The sequence below is a fragment of the Dipteris shenzhenensis genome, chromosome 2 (genome assembly GCF_047967505.1).
Source record: "Dipteris shenzhenensis isolate YYH24624 ecotype China chromosome 2, Dip_SZ_1.0, whole genome shotgun sequence".
Taxonomy (NCBI): domain Eukaryota; kingdom Viridiplantae; phylum Streptophyta; class Polypodiopsida; order Gleicheniales; family Dipteridaceae; genus Dipteris; species Dipteris shenzhenensis.
Genome location: NC_141597.1, coordinates 33,359,940 through 33,376,998, shown reverse-complemented (window position 1 = coordinate 33,376,998; position 17,059 = coordinate 33,359,940). Strand labels below are relative to the sequence as shown.

At 38.2% G+C, this 17,059-nt stretch overlaps 1 long non-coding RNA gene across 1 annotated transcript; it reads right to left on the bottom strand.

Moving 5' to 3' along the window:
• Positions 1-11,388: 11,388 nt before the first annotated feature.
• Positions 11,389-14,010, bottom strand: LOC147904651 (uncharacterized). Its single transcript, XR_015543452.1, has 3 exons — positions 13,915-14,010; positions 13,754-13,823; positions 11,389-11,799 (listed from the first exon to the last, which is right to left on the bottom strand). It is a non-coding gene; the product is annotated as an uncharacterized LOC147904651 (long non-coding RNA).
• Positions 14,011-17,059: the final 3,049 nt, after the last annotated feature.

Genomic DNA, 17,059 nt, shown 5'->3' with positions numbered 1-17,059 from the left:
AGGTTGGCCATATTGCCAGAGATTGCTGTTTCAAGAAGCAAGCAAATCAAAGAGGAAAGACAAATCAACATGGTCATTTTGCCTCTTTTAGTCATGCACATGAGACATCCTCAGATCAGCTATTTGCTATGACGCATGTGTAGGATCATAAGCCTACTGATGATGGCTTGGATGATATATGGTATATTGATTCAGGAGCATCTAATCACATGACACCACATGGAGAGTGGTTTGATGAGATGACTCCTGGTGTGCATGGTTATGTTTGCACCGGAGATGATACATAGCATGACATTACACACAAGGGTGTTGTGCCTCTGGTGATGCATGATGGTCAAACCAAGAAGCTGCGTGAAGTGTTGCATGTGCCTTCGATCACCAAGAACTTGTTGTTTGTTGGACAAATGGCTAAGCAGGACTTGCAAGTCCGGTTTAATAAGAATGGATGCTTCATTGAGGAGTTTGGTAATGGCTGCAAGTTGATTGCGAAAGGGAAAAGGCAAGGAAGAATGTTTACTTTAGATGTAGGCATGTCGGAACTAAAGGCTGCCATGTTTACCCATGGTATGGGTGTTGTCTTTGATTTGGAAATTTGGCACAAACGAATTGGTCATATCAAGAGTCCAAGGGATGGACCATGTTTATTCGTAGAGATGATGTTTCCTTCTTGGACTTTTGCATGTCATGGTTTGAAGTGTTTATTTGGAGCACATCTAGAAGAACAGAAGTAAAAAAATTCCTCCGTGCATGCTTTTTGCAACATTTTAAAAAGATAACAGTTCTGGCTCAGGGAGACTGTTATAATGTTGGACTCATGTTGAACAGAAATGGAGAGTTGTTGAATGAGAAGCCTGTTATTTCAAGGACTTGCCAACCATTTGGAAACAGTTCATGCACTTGTCGAAAGACAACAATATTATTATGGATGACTCCTTATATAATATTTGTAGAAGCCCATTTGGAACATGGAGAGTACTTCCAAAGTTTGAGATGCAAGGTCTTGAAGAAATGTGCTCCTATTTGATGGATGATGTCACACCATGGCTATTTCTCTAGCTTCAAATGGAGGATCGGCAGTCCTACACACCACCATTAGAGCACGACTTGCTCCATGATATGGAATCCAATGACATTTTGGACTATATGGTCAAATACAATTGCTGGACTGAGTTATGAAGATGGAAGCAAAGGCATATAGTGGATACCAACTTCTTTTATATATAAATATTCACTTTAATAGAATTCATTTTTTTTTGCTCCTATGAAGGAAAGGAGTCTTTGACATGTAATCTATGTAATCTATGTGTAATCTATTGAATTATTAATCTTCTCCAAGGTTTACTTGGGCAATGTTTTCTTAGTTATGTGACTAGATAGTTTCCTTTGACATGCCAAGGACCATAATGTGAGACTGTTGGCATAGAGACAACTATTGTCTCTATGCCAACATGGACTTAGGTAGTATAGAATGTGTGTGTAGAGTAGCATGGCAAAGCTCTGCTTATACTTGCATAAGGTGTACTTGCATAAGGCTAGGAATTAATCCCTCTTAGAAATCCAACTTGCATGTTCTACATGCAAGTTTTATATGCAACTCCTACATGCAAGTTATACATGCAACTCCTACATGCAAGTTCTACTTGCAACTTCTACATGCAACTCCTACCATGCAACTCCTACATGCCAATCCTACATGATATTCCTACATGCATGTTCTACATGCAAGTTCTACATGCAACTACAACATGCAACATGTAACATGCGAGTTATACATGCAGCTTGCAACTCCTACATGTAACTTCTATATGCAAGTTCTACATGTAGAGAGAATGTCTTACAATTCCTACATGTAGAGAGAGAAGCTCTCCAACTTATATAAATACCCCATAATGGAATGAATCCCAGACTCTTTGGGGCATTGTGTTGAGTTCTACTTTGGTATTCCAAGCAATTGTCTCAAGTGTCCATGCTTCCTTGCACTCCACGTCCAAAAGCATGTCCTAACCTTGCAACTCCTCCTCCCCTCTCCTCCAACCTTGCAACCCATCCTCTTCCTCTCCTCCTCCCTCCTCCTCCTCCCTTCTCCTCCTTCTCCTCCCTCCTCCTCCCTTCTCCTCCTCCCTCCTCCTCCCTTCTCCTCCCTCCTTCTCCTCCTCCTCCCTCCTCTCTTCTTTCCCCCATGCTCTTATACTTTCTTCCTCTCCCACTCCTATGCTCCCCCTAAACACTTAGTTCCTCAACCTTTAACCTCCATGATCTACGAGGGAGACGAGTTCTCCACCATGTACTCTACCCTGAACCTTGGATCCTTCTTCTAAACTCTGGAACCACTTCTAAACTCTGGAACCTCCTTCTAAACTCTGGAACCTCTCTTTAAACCTTGGACCTCCTTCTAAACCTTGGACCTTATTCTAAACCCTGAACTTCCCTCTAACCCTTAAACTCCTCCTAAACCCCTCAACCCCCAATGAAGGAAAAAGCCTTCATTACCTCAACCATGATGATACACATTCCTTTTACACATGCATGCACTATGTTTGCTTATCATTTCTTAGACTTGTGGACTTTCTCGACCTACTTTCATGTTAGTACTTAAATGCTTTAAGTAGCTTGGTGGTTGAAATATGATGCTTAAAGATAACCAGTCTAAAGGGGACTGTTTAGTATAGCACTATGCAACAAATTTTAGGATAGCATGGCAGCAGTGCATGGTAGTAGGGCAAGATAAGTGATTATCAATGCGGTGGTTGGTTGCACTAGGATATTAATAGCCACCAGTGCAGTGGTTTGCTTCTATCATTACAAGATGAATGGATTTGTGGATGTGTGGATTCATTATGGGATTTAATAAAACTAGCACAATGGTTATTGGGATACTAAAAACAAGCATGGGATTTACCATTTGGGATTTACAAAAACAATTTAATAAAACCAACACGATGGTTGTTTGTGATATACTAAAAAGCATGGGATTTATAAAAACAAGTGTGACGATTAGTTTGGGATTTACTAAAAGAAGCATAGTCTCAAATACATTTTCCATTTTCTAGGGTAAGTGGAATATTATTTTCTTGCAATAAGACTAGATTTTCTTAGTACAATCTCAATCGTCCTCGTCCACTACTCCAAGACACCCCAAGATGTGCTCATGCATTTCTAAATCCAATTTGAAGACACTTTTACCCTTCTTTCATTGTGGCATAGGCTACATCTGGAACTTAATAGCTCTTACTAGATGAGAGTACACAAATGTTTGGGGACTCTTATGTAGTAGTTTGTAATTGCGACCTCTCTTGGATGTTTTTGGTACCAAAAATCTCCAACTACACTTAAATGCTTTCTCAAACTTATTCTTAGGTTTTGAGCACTACGACAAAAAGTATGGGTCATCTTCCTCGTTCTTAGATGTAGCGAACGACAATTGCAAAGTTATCCCCCTCTTCCAAACAGTCAGTGAGGTCATCGAAACTCTCCCCAAGCTATGGTGAGTCGTTTGTCTCTCCATTGTTTATCACTTCATCTGAACATATAGGGAAAACTTAAACTTGTTCTCATGCCCACACTCTGTTCCTCGTGCCTTGACTTGGCGTTAAGAATGAAAGCATCTACATTTTGCAGCCTCATGAGTCATCGAATGAATCTACAAATTTCAATCACATTCAGCATATGATGTTATATGCCTCATTCATAAAGGATTGTGAACCCGTTACACTCTTTCTAGGTCTCTTGGAAATACAAGGTGGAAATTCCAGCCATTTGTATGATTCTTACAAGTTCTTGTCACAATTACATCTTGATGTTAGCAACATAGTTTGCTTAGGTACAGATGGTGCTTCATCTATGAGAGGGCATGTTAATAAGTTGGCTGCTTGCATGAAATGAGTCAGTCCTTATATGACTTCAATACATTATATTGCTTATAGAGCTAGCCTATGCCTATACTCAAATGCAGTTAAGAGGTCTATAGCTGCCCAAGAAATTGACCAAATTGTGAATGATATGGCAGTGATCTTTTCCAAAAGTGGCTTAAAAATTACAGCTTTAAAGTCTCTAGGGGTTGATTTTGGGTGTGTTGAAGATGAGTCGAATCCACAAGATCACATGGCTGAGTAGATCTTCAGCTATTCACAAAGTTTGTGAATCTTTTGAGCCTTTGCTTGTGCTTTTGAAGTCATATAATCCCACTTTGTTTACCAAGGTGAGCAACTTTAAATTCATCTAACAGATTCACTTCATGGTAGATAGACTTGAAAGGTTGGCCATATTGAGCAAAATGTTTCAATGTAACTTTGTTGATATTTATGTAGTTATTCGGATTATACAAGCTAAAATGCACTTAATTCATGAACGATTCATTATGGATTCAGAGGTTGATATAAATGCATCTCAATGTGACACCGTGGGTTATCCCATTATTATATATTATGAGCCTCCTGTTGGAGATCTTGCTACCATTAGAGCATCTCTTCGTAGCAATACATACAGATCAGTTTTGATTCACAAAAATCTTGATGGCATGGATATGGAGAAAGCCCTTGAATTTCCAAAGGAGTTCTCTAACTTGGTAATTCAAGATTTATTTGAAAAGTTTTAGGATCACCTTGTACCGTTCGAAAGAGAAACCATTTGAAGAATTATGAATTTTCCTAAATTGAGACACTAGAATCCTACTATGGTGAGCCCAGGGTTTTTGAAAGCGGAGAAAGAATCGATCCTCTTATTGATAAGTTACAAGCCAAATGGGAGTATCAATATTTCAAGGCACAAGCTTCATTTGAATTGAAGGAAGGAGTTTGAGGGATACATGGATCTCTATTGCTAGAAACCCAACCACAGCTACCAAGTATCCCATGTTGCTTTCCTTAGCACATATCTCTATGCTACAATGTGTTAGTACAGCAATATGTGAAAGAGGTTTCAACATACAAAATGAAATCAATAACAAGCTTCAAAACTCTCTAAAATCAAGGAGCATGGATGTGCTTATCGTGTGCACATGGAAGGACCACCTCTTGAAGATTATGATTTTTGTGTTGCCATTGAATTATGGAAAAGAGATACAAAAACCAACAAGCATACCTATGGTGAAAGCACAAGGTATGCTAAATTGATTTTCTTATTATCAATAAATAATTTTGATGTGATTGTATAATATGTGTTTTGTTGACTTTGATTGCTTTCTTTGGATGTAGGGTCAACGGGATTCAAAGAGGTTGAATGTATTTTTATAAGTTTCAATCATTAGGTAGATTTCGTATGTTGGGATCAATATTCATGTCTCTTAGCTATCCTTTTAAGTAAATTCGTTTCTTTATAATTTTATATGCAGGCTGTTTTTTGGGATATATTTTTTGTGCATCCTTTTTTGTGGCATTATCTATGATTATATTTTTCTACAATTAAATGGTTAAGGTGCAATAAGGAACCACGGATATATAGTTGCTGTTTTGAGATCAATATCTTGAAGATGATCCATCTATGGTAAGTTTTTTCCATTAGATTATTAGTGTAATTCTATTTCTTAACTATGTTGAAATTGGATTACACGGGATTTTTTGTAAATTTGTAGGTTTAGGCTTATTCAAGCATGCAGTTAATGATGATCTTGAGCTAGCAAATAGAGTGTTTGAATGTGTGGATATCCTACTTGGCAATTTTCTTTTGATCAAATCAACCATTCAGCTTTTACTTGCTGTCACAACTCTGCATAACTCAGGATCATGATCATGTGGCTAAGATATAGGACAAGGATGTACTTCAGGTGACCATGCCTTTGCCATTTGATATTGTTAAATCGTGTTAAGTAGTTTACTTGGTTATCTTGGTAAGTAATGGTAGCTATGATTGTCTTGGCTATGGTCTCTTAGTTGTCCTTATAATTAAGCTACTATGATCATGTCTCTATGGTTTTACTTGCAGATTATTTTGTGGTTTATGCATCCTTTTTTTTTGCATTATCTATGATGATATTTTTCTACAATCAAATGGTTAAGGTGTAGTAAGAGACCACATATATATTTGCTATGTTAAGATCAATATCTTAAAGATGATCCATCTATGATAAGTTCTTTCCATTAGATTAGTGGTGTAAAGCTATTTCTTCACTATGCTGAAATTAGATTACATGGGATTTTTTGTGAATATATAGGTTTGGGCTTATTTAAGAATGCAGTTGATAATCATCTTGATCTAGCAAATGGAGTGTTTAAATGTGTATGTACCCTACGACAATTATCTTTTGTTCAAATCAACCATTCAACTTTTACTTGTTGTCTCACAACTCTACATGTCTCAGGATCATGATCATGTGGCTAAGATGTGAGGCAAAAATATACTGCTAGGTGACCATTATATAGACCATATGATGGTAAAGATGCCTTTGTCTTTTGATATTGTTAAATCTTGTTAAGTAGCTTAGTTGGTTGTCTTGGCAAGTAATGGTAGCTGTGGTTGTCTTGGCTATGGTCTCTTAGTTGTCTTTATAATTCAGCTAGTATCTATGTTTTTACTTGCAAGTGGTTTTATTTTTTGTGCATTCTTTTTTGTGGCATTATCTACGATCATATTTGTCTACAATCAAATGATTAAGGTGTAGTAAGGAACCATGTATATACAGGTGCTATTTTGAGATCAATATTTGGAAGAGAATCCGTCTATGGTAACTTTTCTCTATTAGATTAGTAGTGTAAATCTATTTTTTCATTATGCTAAAAGTACATTACATGGAATTTTCTGTTATTACATATATTTGACTTATTCAAGCATGTAGCTGAGGATGATCTTGAGCTAAGAAATTGAATGTTTGAATGTGTGGATATCCTACTTACATCTATGGTAAGTTTTCTCTATTAGATTAGTATAAATCTGTTTTTTCATTATGCTGAAAGTACAATACATGAAATTTTCTATTATTACACAGATTTGACTTATTCAAGCATGTAACTGAGGATAATCTTGAGCTAAGAAATGGAATGTTTGAATGTGTGGATACCCTACTTGACAATATTCTTTCGATCAAATCAACCATTCATCTTTTACTAACTCGTACTTGCTATCACAATTATACATATGTTAGGATCATGATCATGTGGCTAAGATCTACTACCAAGTAACCATTTTGTAGACCATAATGAGAGAAATATGCCTTGTTAAGAAATATGCTTGGCTATCTTGGTAGGTAATGGTGACTATGGAGCTATGGTGCCTACGTTCTTGATGATGCTTGATACACCATGAGCAAGGATTTTATCTTCAGCATAGCTCACATTGTACATACCTTTCATATTTTTATAGGTCACAATATATAAGATCTTAATCTTCAATATAGCTTATATCAAACATACATTTTATAGCTTTCTTCACTAAGAAATCGAGGGAATAATCATACGATGACTATGAAACTATAGTACCTACTTTTTTTATGATGTTTGACACACCATGGACAAGGATTTCATCTTCAACATAGCTCACATTATACATATCTTTTATATTTTTATAGATCACAATGTACAAGGATCTTAATCTTCAATATAGCTTATATTGAACATACATTTTATAGCTTTCTTCACTAAGAAATCGAAGGAATAATTATACATTTCTTAACATGTGAGAGTGAATTCTAAAAGTTGTATCTACCACAAAGTTTTGATTTTGGGTTGCAACTTTGTAAGAGAGAATTTATAACATTTAGATATCTAGTATAATTTATGCCATGTCTTTAGCTAGTTTATCCAAATTTAGAATTAATTTTATATTACTTTTGCTTTGCAAATCTTTAAGGTTTAGGTAGAAATGGTATCTCCTCTTCTTTAAGTTTTTGCTTAAGTAAATGTAGTGAACACTTGTATATGACCGATTCAAAAGCATTTATCACTTTCTTTAAGGTTTTATGAAAATAAATACTTTTTTATAAGATTTCATCTAAGTGAATATCTTTATATGACCGGTTAAAAAGTATTTACAACTTTTTTAAAAGTTTTTTAAAAATAAATACATTTTTATAAGATTTCATGTGAGTAAATATCATTATATGACCAGTTAAAAAGTATTTATCACTTTTTAAAGATTTTTTTGAAATAAATATCTTTTTAGAAGGTTTCGTGTGAGTGAATACATTTATATAATCGATAGGAAAGTATTTTTATCTTTATTTACAGATTGAATTTTTCAAATATAAGCTACCCTTATTTTGTCTGGTTGAAAATAATGTTTTGTATCAGTATTGGTTCCAAACTTAAAAAGTCAAAGGACAACTAAGAGACCATAGTCAAAACAACCATAGCTACCATTATTTAATAAGATTTAACAATATCAAATAACAAAAGCATCTTTACCATCATATGGTCTACACAATGGTCACCTGACAGTACATCTTTGTTCCACATCTTAGCCACATGATCATGATTCTGAGATATGTAAAATTGTAACAAGTAAAAGCTAAATGATTGTATGAATAAAAGACAATTCTCAATTAGAGTACCCACATTCAAACACTCCATTTGCTAGATCAAGATAATCATCGACTGCATGCTTGAATAAGCCCAAACCTGTATATTCACAAAAATTCCTATGTAATACAATTTCAACATAGCGAAGAAACAAATTTACAGTACTAATCTAATGAAAAGAACTTACCATCGATAGATCTTCAAGATATTGATCTCAAAAGAGCAACTATATATACATGGTTTCTTACTGCATAAGACACGATCATACTAGCTTAATTATCATGAAGGATAGCTAAGAGACCATAGCCAAGACAACATAGCTACCATTACTTACCAAGACAACCAAGCAAAGTACTTAACAAGATCAAATGGCAAAGACATCTTTACCATCATATGGTCTATACAATGATCACCTGATAGTACATTCTTGCCCCACATCTTAGCCACATAATCATGATCCTAAGATATGTAGAGTTGCAACAGCAAGTAAAACCTAAATGATTGATTTGATCAAAAAACAGTTGTCAAATAAGATACCCACACATTCAAACACTCTATTTGCTAGCTCAAGATCATCATCAATTGCATGCTTAAATAAGCCCAAACCTACATATTCATAAAAAATCCCATGTAATTCAATTTCAACGTAGTGAAGAAACAAATACACATACTAATCTAATGGACAAAACTTATCATAGATGAATCATCTTCAAGATATTGATCGCAAAACGACAACTATATATAAGTGGTCCCTTACTACACTTTAACAATTTGATTGTACACAAATATCATCATAGATAATGCCACCAAAAATATATCACAAAAAAATCCTACATATAAAAGCATAAAGAAACGATTTTACTTAAAAGGATAGCTAAGAGACAAATATTTATTCAAACATACCAAATCCACCTAATAATTAAAACTTATAAATATACCTTCAACTCTTTGAGTCCCACTGATCTTACATCCAAAGAAAGCAATCAAAGTCACCAAAACACATATACAATCACACCAAATTTATTTATAGATAAAAAGTAAATCAAAAGTACACCTTCTGCTTTCACCATAGATATGCCTGCTGATTTTTATACCTTTTTTCCATAACTCAATGACAATACCAAAATCATAATCTTCAAGAGATGTCCCTTCAATGTGCACATGCATAAGCTCATCCATGCTCCTCGATTTTAGAGAGTTTTAAAGCTTGTCCTTGATTATATTTTGTATGATGAAACCCCTTTCACATATTGCTATACTAGCACATTGTAGCATATAGATATATACTAAGCAAAGCAACATGGAATACCTGACAATCGTGGTTCGGTTTCTAATAATAGAGACTCATGTATCGCTCAAAGTCCTTTCTTCGCATTCAAATGGAGCTTGTGCTTTAAAATATTGATACTCCCATTTGGCTTGCAACTTATCAATAAAAGGACCGATTCTTTCTCCGCTTTGAAGAATCTTGAGCTCACCAGAAAATTCAAATAATTTTAAAGAGTGATGGATGAGAGAATAGACTTAAAGATCACAATATAATGTAGCTACAATTTATATATAAAAATCATAGTATTGCGTTTTGTAATTTTCTTCTAAGACTTTGAGAGTTTAAAGTGTTGGATTGGGATACTACATCTTTTTGTAGAAACTTGTTGTATATCTCTATATCTCCTCTCTACCTTTTTTTTGTACATCTCTATTCTTTTTCTATCCTTGAAAGTTGTAAACTATTCAAATACGTGGAGAGAGTCGTGCTTTCCAAGTTATTTATGGCATATCTAACTCTACTTTTCTCTCAAAATTTGGAGTCTAGTTTAAGTGTTAGAAACTCATGATAAGATGACTATATATACAAACAACCAACCCATTAACATGTCCTATTATATTTGAAGCACCATCTATCCCTAAGCAAACTATGTTACTAACATCAAGTTATAATTGTGACAAGAAGAACTTACAATAATCATACAAATGGTTGAAATTTTCACCTTGTATTTCCAAGAGACCTAAAAGGACTTTAACGGATTCACAATCCTCTATAAATGAGGCATAGACAATCATATGTTGAATATGACTGATATCTGTCGATTCATCCATGATAACTTATGAGACTGTAAAATGTAGATGTTTTCATTCTTTACAAGATTTGTGACAAAAACATCTCACTAATGCATCTCATAAAGTTACTACATGCCTTATCATTGCGGTACGAATCAATTCTAATGTATGGACATTTGCATTGGATTAAAAGCTTCAACTATTTTGGATGAGTTGAAAGATAGATCCTTCTTTGCAACAAAATATGATGCTATAAATAGATTCTCAATGGTTTGATTGACATCATCCTTAAATCTATTCGTCCCATCTTCAATGCACACTTTCTTGAATCCATGTACATATTTTTTATCAACATGTGTCCTAGATTGTGCATGCTCTATAAGAGCACTATGCTAGATATTAATAAAGCCAAAATTTTCAAACTCGCTTTTAGAGCGTATGTCATTCTTGCAATACTTGTAAAAAATCCTACCGACCGACTTATCAAAATAAGTCCACTCAAATGTTTATGCTTCATTCTATGCTGGATATTAATAAAACCAGATTTTTCAAACTCGCTTTTAGAGCGTACGTCATTCTTGCAATACTTGCAAAAAATCCTATCGACCGACTTATCAAAATGAGTCCATTCAAATGTTCAAGCTTCATTCCATGAATACCTTTGAAGTCGCAATTGCAAATCACTCTCTAGACCAACTACATTTAGCTCTGTATCTTCAAAGATATCCTCACCCTCACCTCCGTTGAAAGATGCATCTTTTGACATTTGCCTCTTCTTTGAACGATTTGGGGCTGGTGCTTGTTATGTGAACATTGATAAATGAAATAGAGACCTTTAACGGGAAGCCTTAACTATCTATAAACAAATAGAAACCAATCTAAATGGATCCTCTCTCTCTCTCTCTCTCTCTCTCTCTCTCACACACACACACATGATGATTCTAGGATGCACGGGACTAAGCTATTCTATTTGGGTGAACCACCATGGTATGGGACACACAAGGTTGTTAGCCATAATGAGGATGTAACAAAGGTGACCCTCATATTACGTCTAGTCATATTCGACATGTCATGCAAATAGTGGATTCCAAGAAAGTATATTCCAAAGTTCAAACCCTACTTAATATGGATTTTCTTCTCTTTTCACCCTCCCCCAAGAAAATAGAGCATACAGAAATATAAGTTAATATACCACTTTGAAGATCCTTATCACAGTTGTCCAAACTCCACTCTACTCCAAAGACTACAATCTTAATCCAAGGAGACTACAGTTGAGCATAGGCTGCCACACCTACTTCAGATTAGCTGTTCAGCAAACATTTGCAAACATTGATAGCAACCAACAATTAACATTCACATCCAAGAAAGAGACAATTAAAATAAAACCTAAAACATGTTTCTATAAGATACAACAGCAATTTGTTTTGTGAAAGAGGTTTCTGCTATTGCACCATAGATTCAGAAATAAAAGTGCCAACAATCTGTCTTGAAGTCCCACTACAAACTCTCTCTCTCTCTCTCACACACACGCACATGTGCATTTTGTGAGGATTGATACTGCCAAAGGCCACTTGGTGTGCTTTTAGTTGTTGCTTAACATCACCTCTCATAACACAAATTAGAAGTACTCTTCGAACTCTAATATATACATTGTAGATATCCATACAAGGAGATCCCATAAAGAACCACGGAGATTGATTCTCCCTGCTTCGACCTAATCAGTCCTAGCTTTGAAATCTGTGCATAGAAGCTTTATCATCGAATTATCCAAATGTCAAGGCATCCCATGCTATGCCAAGATCCTAAGGGCATCATTTCTCTAGACTTCTATATCACCCTTCTTGTCTTAGGAAGCCCAATTTGCACTACTGCTTGTATGCTTCCTAATCACATGCACTTCTATATGCTGGTGGGCAGAGCAGCTGATGCTGAGAGACATAAAGAGTGGCATCGGGTGGAATCTAAATAACTCTTTTTTTCTTTTTTGGCAAAACAAGACCACTTGATATCGCTTAATGATGCCCATTAAAAATCTAGGTTTACAGCCCTAAAAAAGGCCCATCAAATGTCAATGCCAGCCTCAACACCCCCAGGAAAATCTCTTAACCTTTCACCACTCATAGCATGCACTTCAGCATTGCATAAACAACTAGCGATACAACTTTGAGTGATACCAAACAACAATCTCTTAACCTTTCACCACTCATAGCATGCACTTCAGCATTGCATAAACAACTAGCGATACAACTTTGAGTGATACCAAACAACAAACCAACAAAACAAGGACCTAAAGACCAGGCCTAAATCAGAGCTTTAAGAAATGCAATCAATTCTTGAATCTCTAGTCCAAAATAGCTATTGTTTTCTTTCTTGTTTCTACCCTCTATCTAGCTTTCGGAGGTCACAACTCACGATATTCTTAAGTCCACGTCTAGAGTATACCTTGTAGGCATATTAATGATTTTTATGAAGGGCTTCAAACGAGAGGCTTGACGATCTTCACCGAAGGGGTATCTATCGAGGGCATGGCCATAAGGGCGAGTCGCGACCCTGTAGTCTTGAGGCCTGCGCAGTGCGTAACGGCCCTGAAGCAGCACCCTGAAGAATTCCGTCAATCATCAAACAATTCCAACACCCGTGACCCAATTTGGGAAGCCACATAAAGTCCAACAAACAAGACGTTCCATCAGAAAATTCGAAAAGCATATTCGTCATCCCCACAAATCTGACATCTTCCGATTATTCCGTCCTATGGCAACGAGAAAGCAAGCACAAGAGGTTCTTATCAATTACAAACACATGCGGCCGACAAAGGGCCTCTCAAGGAGGAGCTCTCAGCTATGGTCTCGGCCGGTATAGTGGAGGAGGAGCATGATCCCAAGAAGGCATTCGAGTCTCTTAAGTCATGGCTCATGCTAAAAATCACAGATCCTTCACAGTGCAAGAGCTCGTAATGGTCTCGGAGGAATGCACTTCGTCAGATGTCAATCCCTGTAGCTACTAGCACCTCCCACCTCCATTGCGATGCAGCTAAAGAAAGAACGACACTTCGCAAAACAAATCACTCTACATCGATCCACAAAGCTCAATGCCTCAATCGCCCATATTCTTCCAGCGATCCATCCACATCCGCTGGTTGTAGGATCCAAAGACGGGGATTCTATCGCTCTCATCATCCCACAAACCTAAACTCATCAAACATCACAACATACAGAGCATACGCTTGCTTGAATTAAAGAACCAACCTGGTTTGTGTGTGTCACGCCTTCGCCATCGATGCCCTAGCAGTAACAATCCTCCAGGTCCCTCACGAACCTTGCAAAAATGAAGCACATTGCACAACGTCAGGTCTCGCTTGACCATTCGAGTGAACAAAGATCTTTTTGTTAACGAGACAAGTGCATACCTCCTATAGCTCGGGATGATGAAACGCTAGTTCCCGAATTTGTTGAGATAGCGGCATCCCCACGCGAAAAAGACAATCTTGTGTGTGTTTCACTCCGAGAAAAGAAAATTGAGTCTTGGAGGCGACAGGCCAAAGGGGGTTGGTCACTCTATGACTCGACCTCAGTTTGAGACAAACTTGACTATGGAACCATGGCTAATTTGTGCAGCTAATTTGTGCAGCTGTGCTTAACATCTTATGACTTTATATAAATATATTAGACTTATACATAATTTAATAAAGGCACGTTGGAGGCTTACCCTTTATTTTAAAGACTATTTATACGGGAACCTTTTAATTAAGGTCTATTTTCGTGTGTGCCTTTTAGAATAAAGTTTAGCCCGTCATTTGAACCTTTAAGTAGAAAAGTAATATCATTTTATAATCGTATTTTTCGATTTTGGTATTTTTTACACTAACGGGAGGTTTTTGTGAGCACTGCCAGCTTGATAACAATAGAATAAAACACCAAATAGGTACCCCTAACGTGAAAAAACCCTCCCAATTATTTTGGAGAGCCAGCTTGTGGTTGCAGGTTGATATTAACAGTACACGAGAGCCATTATTTTGGAGAGGTAGCTTGTGGTTGCAGGTTGATATTAAAACTATACATGCGGCGTGATAGCAGCATTGTAAGGTGAAGAGCTTCCCTTATGAACTGAGGTCATGGTAGTAAGACCAGAGCATAACGCCACTGTATTTTGGCGACATCTTAAGTTGTCAAAACATGTCTTTGATGAGCACGTCTGTAGGAATATAGCCGGTTTTGGTAGAAACAGAGTCAGTGGTTGCGTCCAAAGATGCAGGAAGAACCAGCAACACCTTGCCTACTTTGTAGCTGCTGGACGTCCACTGCTTCCAAGCCTTGAAAGCCGTGCTGGAGAGGCTCTCACCTGGAGTATATTGGCACCCTTCGTTGTTGTAAAACTGGACCCACACGTAGTCGAAGAGACTTGTCTGCAATGCAATCCCTTGCCTAGGCCCGTCCCATTCATCCAAATAAGGGCACTGCAGAGCTGCGCTCAAATACAACCTCGCCGTGTTGGATTTCGTTGCCCCCAGATTGCAAAGCTCTAAGGCTTAGTGCACACGCTGCACTTGGAGTGGCATTGGTGGCGCGTAGATTTTATCCACGTGTCGAAATGGGGGAGGCGAGGGAATGCGCCCTCAGTGCCCGATGGGCAGCCCGAAATATGGGGGTGCCATTTCTTGCACCCATGCATGCATCACTCGATGACTGGCAACAGCTAGTCATCACCGCCATCGACTGACAATTGCCGATTTTCGCCTCCACGTGGCCAAGGTTGGTGAGAGCCCATGTGCTCTCCACCTACCCCCTCCATTACAGGGTTCAAGGCATCTTCTTCCTCACGCCCTCTGCAGCAGCAGTGAACCTCTCTCTCTCCCTCTGCGGGGGAGAGCTCACTTCTACTACGAGAGTCCTCCTCCGCGAGTCTCCCTCACCTGCGAGACGAGTCCCTCTTTGTGGTGCCAGCCTCTCCCCCCCCTCCGACCTTCTCCCTTCAAGCCTCTCCCCCCTTCCGACCTTGTCTCCCTTCAAGCCTCTCCCCCCCTCCAACCTTCTCCCTCTGGTCCATTCTCCCCTCCATCACTTTGGCGTGCTATTACTCTCCAGTTGACTTTGTCGTGCCGTTTGCCGTGCACAATCTACGGATCCCATCTGCTCCACGACCACGGTGGATGGTGCTTCGCCGCGTTTTGCTGCCCACAACATTCATGGCTTGCTTGTGATATTTCGTCATCGTCTGTTGTCTCTAGTCTTTTTAATGGTTCTGCTGCTGCTCCGTTTCGACAAGCTGGTCTTTGGAGAGTTCTGCAAGTCTGCTTCCATCTCCCCTTCCTTGTTCACCGCCATGTCTCGTTTCAAAGCTCTCGACCTCAATGAATCTCCGTTGGACACCGACCCTGACCTTGAGTTCGTCCCTTCCTCCCAATTGGAGGTCATTTCATTACCTACTTGCTCTTATGCCGAAGTTTTGTTCTCATCCCCTCCGTTTGGCAAGCGTGTCCAGGCCGATCACACCCCTCTGCCCCCTATGAAACATTCGGCACGCACTCCCCCTTTCATGTTGGGCATTACGAATCTAGCGGTGCCAGGCTGTGAATCTGACTGACTCACTAAAGGAACATGTGGAGGGGCCTATGAAGAGCTCATTTGCATCTACTACCGCAATTGTGAAGAAACCTCTGAAGAAATCGTCTAACACCGCAAAAAAACGTCTCTGTGGTATTCATGCATCTACACCTTGGGATTGTCTCTACCATAGGTGCATTGTTGCAAGTTTAGGATCAGTTTTGTATTTTGGGGCTACCCCTAGTAATGGGTCTCGTATTTACCTCTTTGCTTTTTGGACTAAGATGCTCTGTTATCTAATGTGACTGCAACTTTGGGAGTTTTTTGTTGGGTTTACTGCCCCTATCAAGAAGGCTGGCTATTGTGATAAATGGGATGCTATGTGATTAATGGGTTGTTGTGATAAATGGGATGCTGTGATAAATGGGATGCTATGATTAATGGGCTAGCTATTTTTTATTCAGAGCCTTTGTTGTCATTCCATCTTGCTGCTGTTGTTTATTTTGTGTTCTAAATGGTTTTTTATTTAGTTCCATCTTGTTAATATATTAATTGTTTTTGGAAAGGTATTTAGGGGGGATAGAGGGAAGGGGGTAGGGTGAGAGAGAGAGAGGGAAGGGGGAGGGGGAGGGGGGAGGGGGGAAGGGAGAGAGAGAGAGAGAGAGAGAGAGAGAGAGAGAGAGAGAGAGAGAGGATTCTAGACCAAGTTATGAGAGAGAGAGAGAGAGAGGATTCTGGACCAAGTTATGGGTCCTACAATTTTAATGCTGCTTACATAACTCCAACCGGAGGGAGGGAGGAGAGCAATTTGTGGTGGTTTGTGTTGGGATAACTATGGTCAAGGGCTTGCTCTATGGTGCATGTGTGCATCTAGGGGAGTCACCTCTGTGTGTGTGTGTGTGCGTGTGTGTGTGTGTGTTGTAGAGGCACATCTAGTGCTATGATGTGTCTAGTGTGTGACCTAAGTGATGATGTAAGCCAAAGGCCCCCACATGGGAGGTTTCTTTGATT